This window comes from Antennarius striatus, chromosome 9, assembly GCF_040054535.1.
Source record: "Antennarius striatus isolate MH-2024 chromosome 9, ASM4005453v1, whole genome shotgun sequence".
In the NCBI taxonomy this organism is placed as follows: Eukaryota; Metazoa; Chordata; class Actinopteri; order Lophiiformes; family Antennariidae; genus Antennarius; species Antennarius striatus.
Window position 1 is genome coordinate 1,614,117 of NC_090784.1, and position 13,120 is coordinate 1,627,236.

General features: G+C 39.6%; 1 protein-coding gene across 2 annotated transcripts in view; it reads right to left on the reverse strand.

The window, feature by feature from the left end:
• LOC137600976 (neurocalcin-delta A) overlaps positions 1-13,120 on the reverse strand; it is an 83,406-nt gene that overhangs the window by 47,532 nt on the left and 22,754 nt on the right. Inside the window, exon 1 of one of the 2 annotated variants that reach the window (XM_068322915.1) lies at positions 6,057-6,576. The exons of the other annotated variant lie outside the window; for it this stretch is intronic. The gene's annotated coding sequence lies outside the window, so the exon portion shown is untranslated. Of the gene's footprint in view, positions 1-6,056; positions 6,577-13,120 lie in introns of those variants that run through there. 2 annotated transcript variants of the gene reach the window in all.

The window sequence follows — 13,120 nt, forward strand, 5'->3', positions numbered from 1 at the left end:
TGCTGGAAAACGAGAAAGGCCTGTCTTACATGATCACGTTCCTCAGATCTTGGTTGTCCACTGGTGTCTTTATCCAAAACTGTCCCTATCTCCATATCTTGTGCCATGCATGAACTGACGGCCGTGATGGGTGATCTCTTTCATATTTAGTTCTGTATTTTCGCTGAGTCTGCTCATCCAACTTTGCTTCAATAAACCACGATTCACAATGTGCCTCTTAGGGAGTGGCCATTTTTATAGAGGTTTCATTCACCACTACATTTTTCATTTTCAGGCTACCCGAACTGAGCACATACAACAAATCTGATGAATAGGTTTCATCAATTGCCTTCGTAATATGTTTTTTAAATCTTAAAAATACTAATGGACAAACCTGTAGTTTAATGTGTTAAGTACTATTTTAAACGTGTGACACTGAATAATCATTGGTTTTGACAACAGTGTTCTTTTTTGCACCTCTAACCACACACCACCGCAATGCTGCCCTTGTTTGTCGGTTATACAACCCTTAATAAATACAATTGATTCCTGAATGGCAGAATAAAACAGCTATTTAAGGGAACATTATTACCAAGACTCTCAAACATTTAGACAGTGTGCTTATAGGCTCCCTCATTCCAAAAGCTCTTAAACAACAACCAGTGAAATGTGTTATTCACACTGATGATATCACCCTTCCTTCTCTACATCAAACAATACAAACAGAAGAGAAACAGCAATAAATGGAAGAAGAGTTTTAAAGAAATAGAATACGGCTTCCCTCAAAGGAAATATTGTCTTTTGTGCTTCTCCATCTAAAGTTAGAAGTCAAACAGCATTATCACATAATCATCAAGCGTGTGGTCATGGCAGGAGTTTTTCTGGCACTCTGGCAAAAATTGTCAGCACTTCATAGCGTGAGAAATAAATCTCATTAACCACTGACAATCAAATATATTGAAGGCATTAATATCAAGCAGACAAACTCATATTTGGAAAAAGTCAGAAAACTGGTAGAAAATTTGAAATTTAAATTCCAGGAGCAAATAAAAAACCTGACCAAGTCTTTCCCAAACAATGCAACAAAATGCCATCTCAATACAGATTATCCTTCAGGTACATTGTTATAAACAATAATCACACTTACATTTTGATTCTGTAAACAGTAGCATGTGATATCGCAAAACTGATGACTGACTCAAAAGACGCAAAAAATATACAGTAATGTGTATCTAGAACACTAACATGTTTATGTATCATGACATGATGGTACATGTGCATTCTTCTCTGTGGCTACAAATAGAACATCTGTTTCCCAGAGTCTTCCTGACCAAATGCATGGGAGTCTATAGACCAAGGCTGTCATTTAAAACTGTGGGTCTCTTTGGAACCCTTTAGCTTGGGGCAATTTCTCAGAGTATTGTGCATCCTTTTGAGGCTGTACCCAAGTTAAGTGACCTATAGCCCCTTTATAAAGAAGCCCACTGGAAAATGAGGAAAGCATTGTTGACCATCTGGCCCTGAAAACCACCACAAATATGTTTCTCTGCAAACTAGCATACAACATCTGCACCAATCAGATGAATGCGTTCACATGGGATGGGGATATTAATTTACACAACATGGTGTTGCGTTAGGATATAGTTATTAAATTAATTACCTCACCCATAATATGTTTTCACCCATGTCAACCGCTTTTTATACAATAACCACAGGACTGATTACAACAAAACTCATATTCAGTCATGGCATTGTATGGGTCAGAAAACAGCCAATCAACCTTTGATTTTCTATTTTCTTTAACACTACAGTATCAGGTGTTTGTTATGGTTTTCCCTAGTCCTAAAAATTGCACAACAGATTTATTTAAAACCCCGTGGAGGGGTGAAACCTGGGCCATGCAAGTTAAACACAGATGTGTAGGACTGTTGGGTCTCAGTAGATGTACATGCTCTCCAGTTTATTTTTGGTTCACACTTACACATTAAGTGAAATGTTCAGTTAAATGTTTCACCTCTTCAGTAAAGTGGGGAACTGAAACTGCTCACTGTTTTGAGGTGAACAGTACAAACTGCAAAGGAATTGTCAAGCCAACAGGGTAAAATACTTTTACCTAAACATGACATCCAGCTCACCTCTGAGATAAGAGCTATGGGACAAATGGAACTCTTGCTGTTTATGAGAGGGCTCACATTTTTAGAACTTTTTCCGCTTCCAGCTGAAGTTGCAGGCTTACAAGAACCTACAAATTATATCACAGACTATTCCATCAGACTGTGGTGTTTTGGCCACTAGCGGCGCTCTGGAACATTCAAATGAGCAGGTGACCCATATGGTTTCCGTCACGTCTTTCTTTTTTCATGAACTGGAGAAAAATTAAAGTACTTTCTGAGAAGAAACAATTGCTGGAAGCATCATAAGCACCCACAAGGTTTTCTCTACTTTAAAATCACATAGCCTGGTGGAAATGGAATGAGAGTAGTTTTTTGCCTTAAAACAAATCTGTCTTAAATTAATAGACTGTTGCATATCTTTAACTAACAAAACAAGTTCCTATCTGATTAATACCAGCTGAAGAGATCAAAAATAGACAAAAACAGAACCCTGCTTGACTAAATCTGTGCTTTATAAAATGCTTAATCACTTAGTACAGCCATTATTAAATGCTTCATGAAAGAGCGAAAGTAACCCAGAACGGAAGAAAAAACAGAGTTGCTGCTCCTAGTGTCTGCCTCTTCTCTAATCTCTGAGTGTCTTTCTTTCTAATCTCTTTTTCTAATTCTCTCCATTTCTCTCTCATGCTCTGGTCATAAATCTACACTTATATAAACTCCTCTCAAGTTAGTTTCCACTAGTGTAATGTGAGAACTCTTCACTAAAAACAGGATGTGTAAGAGTCTTGGTTCATGCACAGCATACAAAACTTTGCTTTTAATTATTAATAATTGTTGTCATACAAATATATATATATATATATATATATATATATATATATATATATATATATATCATACACTGGAAACAGAAAATTATACTAAAATGGTGCAAATAATCTGTGTGCAGATTTCTACTGCCATTAAACTAAGACGCACCTCGGAAGTTGAAGCCTTGAACAAGACTGATTATGTAATACCTCTTACTGTCATGCCTTTTTTATATATTCACATTTGTCCTGATTCTTGCTGCAGTAGCACAGATGAACATATTTCACTTACATGATTCAGGCTTGACAGTAGCTCAATGTCTGTCATTGGAGACGGTTTCTTAGGTTGTGACAGTACTGGTGCAAACTGTATGAGTAGTTCAGTAATAAATCACCTCGATGTTAGGTTGACCTTCCTCAGGACACATTTTCCTGAGCATAAGGTAAAATCTTTACCCTGGAACTCTATCAGAGAACTTATCATACTGATTAACTGCATCATCACAGGGTAAAGCTCACAGAAACAAGCAATTTATTGCAAATTTCCTGACAAATTTATGTTGCATTTTGATGGAAACCTGGCACATTTTAGGTTTATGGTAAGTTACTTATTTATTGGTGTTCCCCGTTGAAGTTTTCCTATCAAATGTAAGCAATGGCAAGCTGAGCAAGCTACACAATAACAGACACACAGTAGTTGGTGCAAATCTATAGCCCAGCTGTTAAGCTGGCAGCAGGTTCAAAAAGACATCTGCTGCTTCTGTCAAGGTGCATGACACAACTGGTGCATTTGCAGCAGAATTACTGACTAATGCTGCAGAATTTCTGTAAATTGCTGTAATAAACTGAACACTAATAAAAGTAATAACCCCAGTCTTACAGTGGTATAAAATTAATATAATGTTTAATGCTAACCACAGTATCAGAAAAAATACCATCAATGAAAGATTTGACCAAGAGGTCACAGGGTGAGATACATCGGTAATGGTCTCATCCCTGTCACCATGTTTTATCTGTTCTAATGTGCGTGAGTGTGTGTCTGGAATGATTTGCACCCTTTAACTCTAAAGGTAGTTTCAGTTGTGCTCAGTCGGCTTGGAATTAAACATGAAGGTTCCTCTGAACTAGAGCTCATCCTACATCTCATGCCATGGTGTCAATGCGTTATCATCTATAGCTGCCATCTCCTTTATGAAATCAGTCTCCAATCAGCAGCACGATTAAACCACACGCACGCACGCACGCACGCACACACACACACACACACACACACACACACACACACACACACACTCACTCTACTGCAGGAAGTCAGATAAAGCTACTGGTTGTGTGCCAGAGGTGTGTGTCAGTGGCTCTTTGTTCACACTCTGTTCTGCTGACATACCTTCTTACAGCACAGATGTCACAGAATTATTCTGTCTCTTAAACGAACGACATTGTTGAATTAATACAGCTAATTCCACTATTTTAAAACCTATGTAGCTTAATATGACTTCATACTTAATAGAAAGCGATTTCTGATGGTAACTTTACACAACAATACAACAGTGGATGTCTGAAAGGAGTGCATGTCTCTAAGACGACATTATTTCCACATTAGTATTAATTGAAAAATGTCATCTTTGCCACCCTACCCCCCAAAAAATTCTGACACTGTGTTCCAAAAGCCTATTGGCACTGGGATCCTCCAAATGTCACAACATCATGAGCTTGGTGTAAGTGTGTGATGGCTGGTGTCAGAAGACTGCTTTATATACTGCAATGTGATAGTTTCCAGTGATTGCTTTTAGCTATATGCGGGTTTACATTACTTGTGTGATGGATGTAAGCAAACACAATACACCACAATTTACAATGGATAAAATTTATATTTATTGACAAAAGTTCACACAATTTTCAGTCTAAAGTAGTTTTTGAGATCACTAGCTATTGACAAGTATTTAAAGTCTTTAATATGGACCTGATCTTCAGATGCTTCTCACTGTTTATAAAATCTTACAGTGTATGGTAGGATCAAAACCGCAAACCAAAACCAAAGTCAAATACTATAAGTGAAGAAAATGCTAAATCTCCTCCTAATCTCCAGCACAGTGCAGAGCATTTAATTAGAAGAAGTCAGTCATTATCTGTGACTCGGGTATTCCAGACAGACCTGTTACATGCACCTGGCTCATCGCCACTTCATTAAATTGGAGGATGGAGGCACGGTTGGGGAGGGAAAGAAGAAATGAGTTCTGTAAAGGTAGAGAGAGTGGGGTGAAGAAAGTCTGGTGTATGACAGGCCAAATACTTGTTATGCACATTCATGTTTCTTTCCACCCTGCTTGAGCTTAATGTGGGATGGTGTGCTTTTGTTCGAGGCTTGCAGGGAGGCAGGGGGTGTGTGTGCAGGTCAATGGTGGTTGGGGGTGGGTCTCATCTCAAGCTTGTAAAGGCATTTGTTGAAAATAACTCCTGATACATTGGATTCCTTATCCAATCCCTTAGCTGTTTTTTATTCCGTTAAAGAAACAGAATATTAACATAATATCACTGAATGACTTTGAGACTTGAAAGAGTTACATTTTCGCAGTGCATAACTCTGAGGGTTTCCCATCCCCACTAAGAGGGGCAGGTGGCAGCTGCTCTGCCCCCCTTCCAACCTCTTATTCTCAGCCAGACAGAGCCAACGACTGCAGCCCACACGCCTGACTCTAACATTAGCAACACTTTGCTAGGAAAAGCCATGTGGAGCTGCCCATCACTTGCAGCTAAACTGCACAAAACACCCAGCCGCCGTCATGATTACGCTCCCCTATCTTATATTACGCACTCACTTCCTGAAGACTGTTTTCGCAGAGAAAGACAGCAACTGCACTTTGAGATCACAACCCGAGCAGTGATCTTCCTTAAACACCATGCCAAATTCCTGCACTCCGAAGTTCAGCCAAACAAACAATTAGAGAGTGTTTCACAAAAAACAGAGTCTCAGTCAAATTATTGGAGGTTCTTGGAGGTAACTTCCTTTTTGTTCAAGCATTCCTGCAAATTCATGAAGTTAAAGCTCTCTGTCCTCAGAAGTATCTTGCTGCACAGCTCTCCAGACGTAACCACTAGCATGCAAAAACACACAACACACACACACACAAAGAGAAATCAACCGGAAGCTTACCTCACTTTGCAGCAATGCACACACCGTTCAACAGTCCATCAACGACCACTTTCCCTCTAGACTACGTATGTGGAAGCAGCAGCAGCAACACAAGTAAGCAAGAAGCCAGAATTCGGAAGAAAGAAAGAAACAAAGATGACAGAACGACAGAAGAGGAAGACGGAATGGTGGGTGGGGGGGGTGGAACTGAGAGACAGAGCCACTGGCGACGGACAGACACCCAGAGACCCCTTGTCTGAGCAGGTTTGTCAAGAGCTCCAAACTGATCCGTTCCTCTGCTGCCTCTCCAGCTTGACTTCAGTGTAGTCACATGACCTCTCTCTGGCGTTGAGGGGAAATGAGTGGGGAGGGGAGAGAGAGAAAGAGAGACGGGTGTGATGGCGAAGCCTGCATCGCCATAGCAACAGGCACAGTGCACTGCAATGATTTCAGTTATCTGACACACACACATGGTCAACGGCAAGCTCTGTGCCGCGGACAGAATACTGTAAGGAAGGTGAATGGCGTGAAGAAGTGGAGGAATATTGCAGTTCAAGTTTCCACAAACACTACTGGAGACTATGTGGACTATTTTGGGGATAATATGTATTAAAAGGGAGATACTTTGATGAGTTTATCAAGCCTTTCCCAGTAATTTCTTTGGGAAACAAAAGTCCATGTTTGCCATGATTTCATCCTTAAGATAAATGAGTTCAAATTTATCACAACCAAATCCAAACATTACTTGAGTTATTGTAAGCAAAGTCTCCTTCTGATGTCGCATTGAAATGCACAATAATCTCCAGTTTATTTTGGATGCTGGGGAACATTTCAACACACGATTAATACAAGAATTATATCTGTTCAAAGGAGTGAGGAGAAGAAATGAATGAGAAACTATCCATTCATCCATTTTCTTGTCGACGAGACGCAATCGTCTCTTTTTCAGCTGCGCGTCCGCCCTGCGGGTCACTGGTCCAGCTGACAACGAGCAAAAGGAGAGGTACGCACCTGGATGAGATGCCAGCAGGTTGGTCACATGAAAGACAAACAACCATGCATGCTCACACTCACATCTATGAACATTTGGTGTAGACCAAGCCACCTACGCTACGTTTTTAGTGGTTGGAGGAAGCCTGAGAGCCTGTAGAGAACCCACACTGGCACAAGAAAAACATACAAACTCACACTGTCTTGCTGCGAGGCAACAGCACTACCTACTGCACCACCAATAAGAAATTAAATAACATTGATTACTTCAGAGGAGGGGGAATATGTTCGCCCACAAACAGGAACATTTCGTGTCTGCTGTCCAGTGCAGCAACAAATGCAGTGACTGGTACATTGGTGAAACTGATCCACAAGGGTATGGCTCAACACAGGAGAGACAACTCTTCAAGACTAGACTCAGAAGTACAGTGCTGTGAAGCCCACCTGCGCCTGAAAGACTCAGGACACTCCTTGAGTGGAGTTGAGAGAGGATAAATCATGTTTGACAGACTGGAAACATCTCTGGACAGGCGAGGATGAGACAGCATCCATCAGCCACCTACAACACAGCATTGATCTCCATCCCAAGAAACTAAAACAACCATTCGCACCTGAGTCCAGCTCACCACAACAGCTCACATGAGGGTAGGTGGGACAACGACCCCCTGAATAATGGTAAAAACTCCTAATGAGATTGATTATTGTTGGTTTCAGTTGTTTTCTGCTCCATCAGCAGTATCAGTATCTGGACTGTACCAGTCAGCAGAACTGAAAATGACTCTTCTATGACAGGTGAAATGTCTTCAACCAACCTAAAGGAAGTCTAGTTGATCCTTTCTTTTGCTTTTCTTGATTCGTCCAGGCTTCATTTTCGTTTCATTTGACTTATAGCACTGCAGAATGAGCTGAAGATGTAACACTGCAATTAAAAGCTAATTACCAATGACATGGAAACTATTGTGCAATCAGCCACAGGGATATGAGCATGAGTATCATGACTCAATGAAACAGAAATCCTAAATGTATTGTTGTCAACCTGGGAGTTAATGATGTACCTCAGCCAGGACTCTTTCAGACACTCAGTCAACATGACGTGACAATATTACTTTTAGATTATTATAGTCAAGAAAGTGATGAATGACTTTATATTTTATTTATTCTTTTTTTTTTTTTTTTTTTTACTTTTGTCACTACTGTTCCTGTTTTGGCATAATCTACCAAAGTGATTTCCACTAAGACTTGTGGAGGAGTGTGTCATTGGTACGGCAAGGTAAAGAGACACTTACAGGATTTTGCTGTTAAGGCATGGCCTCAAGTCAGTGCAACTCTAGTTTCAAAGAATATTCAAATGGAATATCTTGGTACACGTATGTGGAAAATATTATATGCACCACCTGTACATAGTAGTGTAACTTTGTTATATACTTGTCTGCTGCTGCATCACCACACTTCTACTTTCAAAATGTGCTGTGCATTTAGTCTCATTTATCAGCAGCAGGGCTTCAGTATCACACAAAGAGGGTGAGGCGTGAGAACAAAAAAACATTTCAGGGTCAACTAACTCCTTATCCCATCCTCCACTTGCTCACGTTCTGCATACTCACAGCTTTGGGGTTATTATATTCATGTAAATAGCATCTGCTAGCCTGTTGAATATAGCAGAGAGGGGCCCAGATTAGGGTGGGGTAGGGTGGAGGGTGGGGTGAAGACAGCCAAGTGAAAACCAACCCCCACTGAGCTACTGTGAGTAAGGGTATGTGTGACTGAGTCAGAAATACACTGACAAAGAGACAATATGAAATACCACAGAAAGCAGAGACTTGTCAGAGTCCAGGAAAATGTAATTTAACAAAGCCTGCCGCAGTGATAGAGCCAAACTTAATGATCCTGTAAGGGAATACAGCCACCAGAAGAGACAACAAGAAAGTACAATGTGATCTGACCATAAAACTGAAATGAGAGTCTGATTCTCAGGTGGGCGAAATGGTTCAGGGATAAATTATTTAGCATAAATTCTGATTAGAGGGAACACTCAGGAAGCTTTAGGCAAAGAAGACAAAGAAGTTTTCTGTGAAAGTGGGAAGAGCGTTAATGGCAAACAGGAGTTTTCTGATGTTAGTGGACAGCTGAACAGCAGCTAAATGCATTTGTAGGTACAGTAACACTCATGGCATTGCATGCTTCATATTTTCATCGCCATTCGTACTCCCTGTGTAAGGGGGCTTGTCTTTTGATTCTGAACAGAACACAGTGATTTGTGACAGCTGATCACCTTGTCAGAGCAACTGAACAGGGCTTTTCACTGCTCTGACAACATTTCGTTGACAATATACAGTAACCAATGCATAAATCTCTTCAAACATACGAATCTGAATTACTACTGGGGATAAAAGCAATGCCTTTAATGTAAATCATTGAATTTTAGGCTGAAATTTTGGGTTAAGACTAAACTAAGGTTAAGTCTAAGTTAATATAAATCTATGCACTATCCTCAGAATTTAAAGAAGCACAGCTTCTTATCTGCTTGTGTCCATGTGTGTTAGGATGTAGGGTGGGTAGCCGGCACGAGAGGGAATTCCTTCCTCCTACAGTGTCAGGAAGCAACGGCATGGGCGGAAGAGAAAACAACTGTTCTGTCCAAGACAAACCCTGTGGAAGTTGCTCCTTTGGAAAAGGAAACACTCCCCACACTGTGTCACTGTTGGATACTCCTAAACAACCCTCCTCACTATTGTCTGCAGCATTTTCTTGAAGCAGTTGGTAGAAAAATATCAGGTTATAAAGCACAGAGTCACAAATTCCTCAGATTATAATTGAACAAACAAAAAGTAATACAAAATCAAAATGACTAAGAAAATAAATGACAAGTAGGTACAGGGTGGGGAACATTCTGAGTCCTGTTTGAGTGCTGAGCAATAACTGAACTGTTAATGACACAAAGAGGACACTGGGGGTGAATGGATGGATCAGTCCCATAGCAACATCTGAGATCTCGGACTAACAGTGTCAGCAAAAAGCAGGCACCATGGGACATAACTCACAGAGGAGGCTGAATTAACATAAAACATACCTATGGGTCATTACTGACTATAGATAGTAACCTATAATAACCTATTAGAAACCACAAGAGATTATTTTAAAAAAACAACAACAACAGCTCATTCCTGTCGCTTTTAAAGGAAGTGGGTCTTTTCAGAGTAGGAGTTGAATCCACATCTTGACTGAATACAGAGAGTACCAGTTAGATGAGTAATCCAGAACAATGCACTAATTTTCAAGGTATTATGACTGCATTGTTGAATTTATGAATTATAATTTGGAAGCAGTTTGCTTAACTGGCATGCATATTATAGGACAATCACCACCACTCTGTTTTAATTTCAGTTCTCTGTACTGTATTTGGCTCTTATTTTCTTGTATCAACCTAAAATGTGGTCAACACCAAATGCCCAGCTTTTAGTTGACCTGTTTGCTTTTGTTTATGGAAATACTGAAGTCATTTTTTACACTTCATTTGTCCAATATTATGTATATGTATACTGTACTTCTTCGTATACATACATATAATAAATTATACTAAAGGGGTAGAATTTCACAATCTGTTTAACTGAGGATGTAGGCAATTTTATCAGAGGTAGCCAGCGTCATAAGGAGATGATTTAGCCAAAAAAAAATCATTTTTTTGTAGAAAAATGACTTGGGCAACTATTTTAAGACGGTGACGAGATGAAGGTTTGGTCTTCTGTGGTTTTACCTTCTCTGCTTTATAGAACTGATACCCTTACAATGTCTAAGTTATTAAGTGTATTCTCATATTCTATTATATTAACTATAATCTCTGCTGTGGCCTTGACTTGTGCTAGCCAGTATTATCTGCACCTAAGGTTGAACCAATCTGAAATCAAGACAAGGGTAATCATAAATATGTTTTTCATAATTTTTTCTGAGCTGTGCTGACTGCTGTCTCTTTCCGACAGAGCAGTTTCTTTTGTCGGATCATACAATTAGAATGTTTTACAAATTGTCCACCTTGTCTTCATCTCCCATTACAGCTTCCCTTTCAATCCTTTCTCCCTCTCTTCTCTAGACGTAGAGGTAGAACTTGACTGGACTATCTTAATGGATCTTCCTGTATTACTCAAACCAGAACAACATTCTTTATCCCTACCAGTCTGGTTTGAAGACATGCCACTCAACTGAGACTGCCCTCCTTGACCTAACAGAGTAACTCCACAGAACAAGAGCAATGTCCTCTCCTCTGTCATCACACTGCTGGACCTTTGAGCAGCTCCTGACATGCTGAACCACCAGATCCTCCCCTGTAACTTCAGAAACTGGCAGCTTGGGTCTATACACTCTTCTTGTTCACAGGGAAAGGATGTAGAGATGCATCTGGACGATATGGAAACATTTCAACTTGAGCAAAACTTTTGCATTTTGAGCTGCTCCATAACCACACAAGAGACACCAGGAAAACAAAGAGAAACTGTAGGAAAATAACACTGTGTCTGAACACAGACACGTTGCAAATTCATGTTAAGTGTTTTCCTTCATAGCAGCTAACGTCAGTGAAGTAATACAGTGATAACACAACTACTTGTTATTTCGCAGGTCTGAACGGACCATAAGGCTAAATATTCGACAATTAGCTTCTCATCACTCAAACAATATCGTATAATTCTCCATTTTCTGTGTAGATCACACAAACACTTTGTAGATGGTTATCATTTGTGCTTGCACACATATCTCCAGTCAAAGTATTGATTGTTCCAGTGCCCTATTACCTGTGTAAATGTCTAGACAGGACCTACTGTGGATTTCCCATTAAACTGCAGTCGACAGAGAAAACATTTATTCTCCCAATCCTTCAGAAACTGGCTTTTAAAGTTCACAAAACACTGAAACAAAAAAAAAAACAGCAACAACAAAATAAAACAATAACGAAAAAAAAATTCACTTTAAAGTTTCTGGTGAAATTCTGGTATAAGGCCAACCTATAAAGATGCAAATTCCTGATGCCAAATCTAACAAACTGTTTGGAGTGCCTTTTGCGGCTTCAGTGACACTGTGATTGGGCTGTTGGACAGTAACAAACATCATCGTTGGATGTACCTGCTTATTATAACCCACACAGGGATCAGCAGAAACATGGCTGAAAATAGGGAAGTGAATTAATCTCCAACAAACCATACGGTGATGAAGAAAACAATGGACTGTCCTGAGAGAAGAAAGGGAAATGGACAGTCACGTCCACCCTCACCAGCAGCAGACATGCTAAAGGTGTAGCCTCGTCTAAACACATAGACTGCACACTCCACGTGGAGAGACCGATGAGACAGGCTCCTTCATCCTTCACCAGTTCTATTAACAGAAGCTCTTAAACAGCAGCTGTTCTCAAAGCTTTACATGTCTTTCAGGATAGTAGGATAAAGCACCACTCTCTGAAATCAGTAAATTGTTTAAAACAAATCCCTCCCTGAGTGTTATGTAACAGGTGGCGAGTCGATGCACCTCGCTGAACAGACAACACACCACACTGACAAAATGATTAGCAAAATGAAAATCAGAACAAGATAAAACTGCATTTTTAAAAACAACAACAACAAAAATAACCATTTGACAAATTAGCATTTGTTTCCTAACAATATTAATTTAGTTGAGACAACTAGAATCACACTACAGCTACAGTATATAACTTTTGTAAGAGCACTGTGTGCAAGTTCAGTAAAAAAAAAACAACTTAGTAAGTGCTAAAATATTTGAGTTTGTTTTATTTTAATATCTAATCAATACATTAAATTTATCTGGAACTTATTAATAGGGATTTTGCTACAGTGATCCAAAATGAGGTTTGCTAAGAGAATGATTTTGGTTTCTCCCTTCGTAAGGGAGGGAGATGAATTATAAGCTGCTAAACTCAAATATCCTTTCTTTGAATCTCCATTTTACTTTCATTCATTCTGAAATGACATGCTTTCATTGTATAAGCAGCTTTGGAAACAAGAAACTTTTTGGAGATTAAAGCAATTTAAAAAAATATATTTGGAATTTAGAGAGACTGATGTTTCGTAGGTATCCAACAACTCCTCCATCTC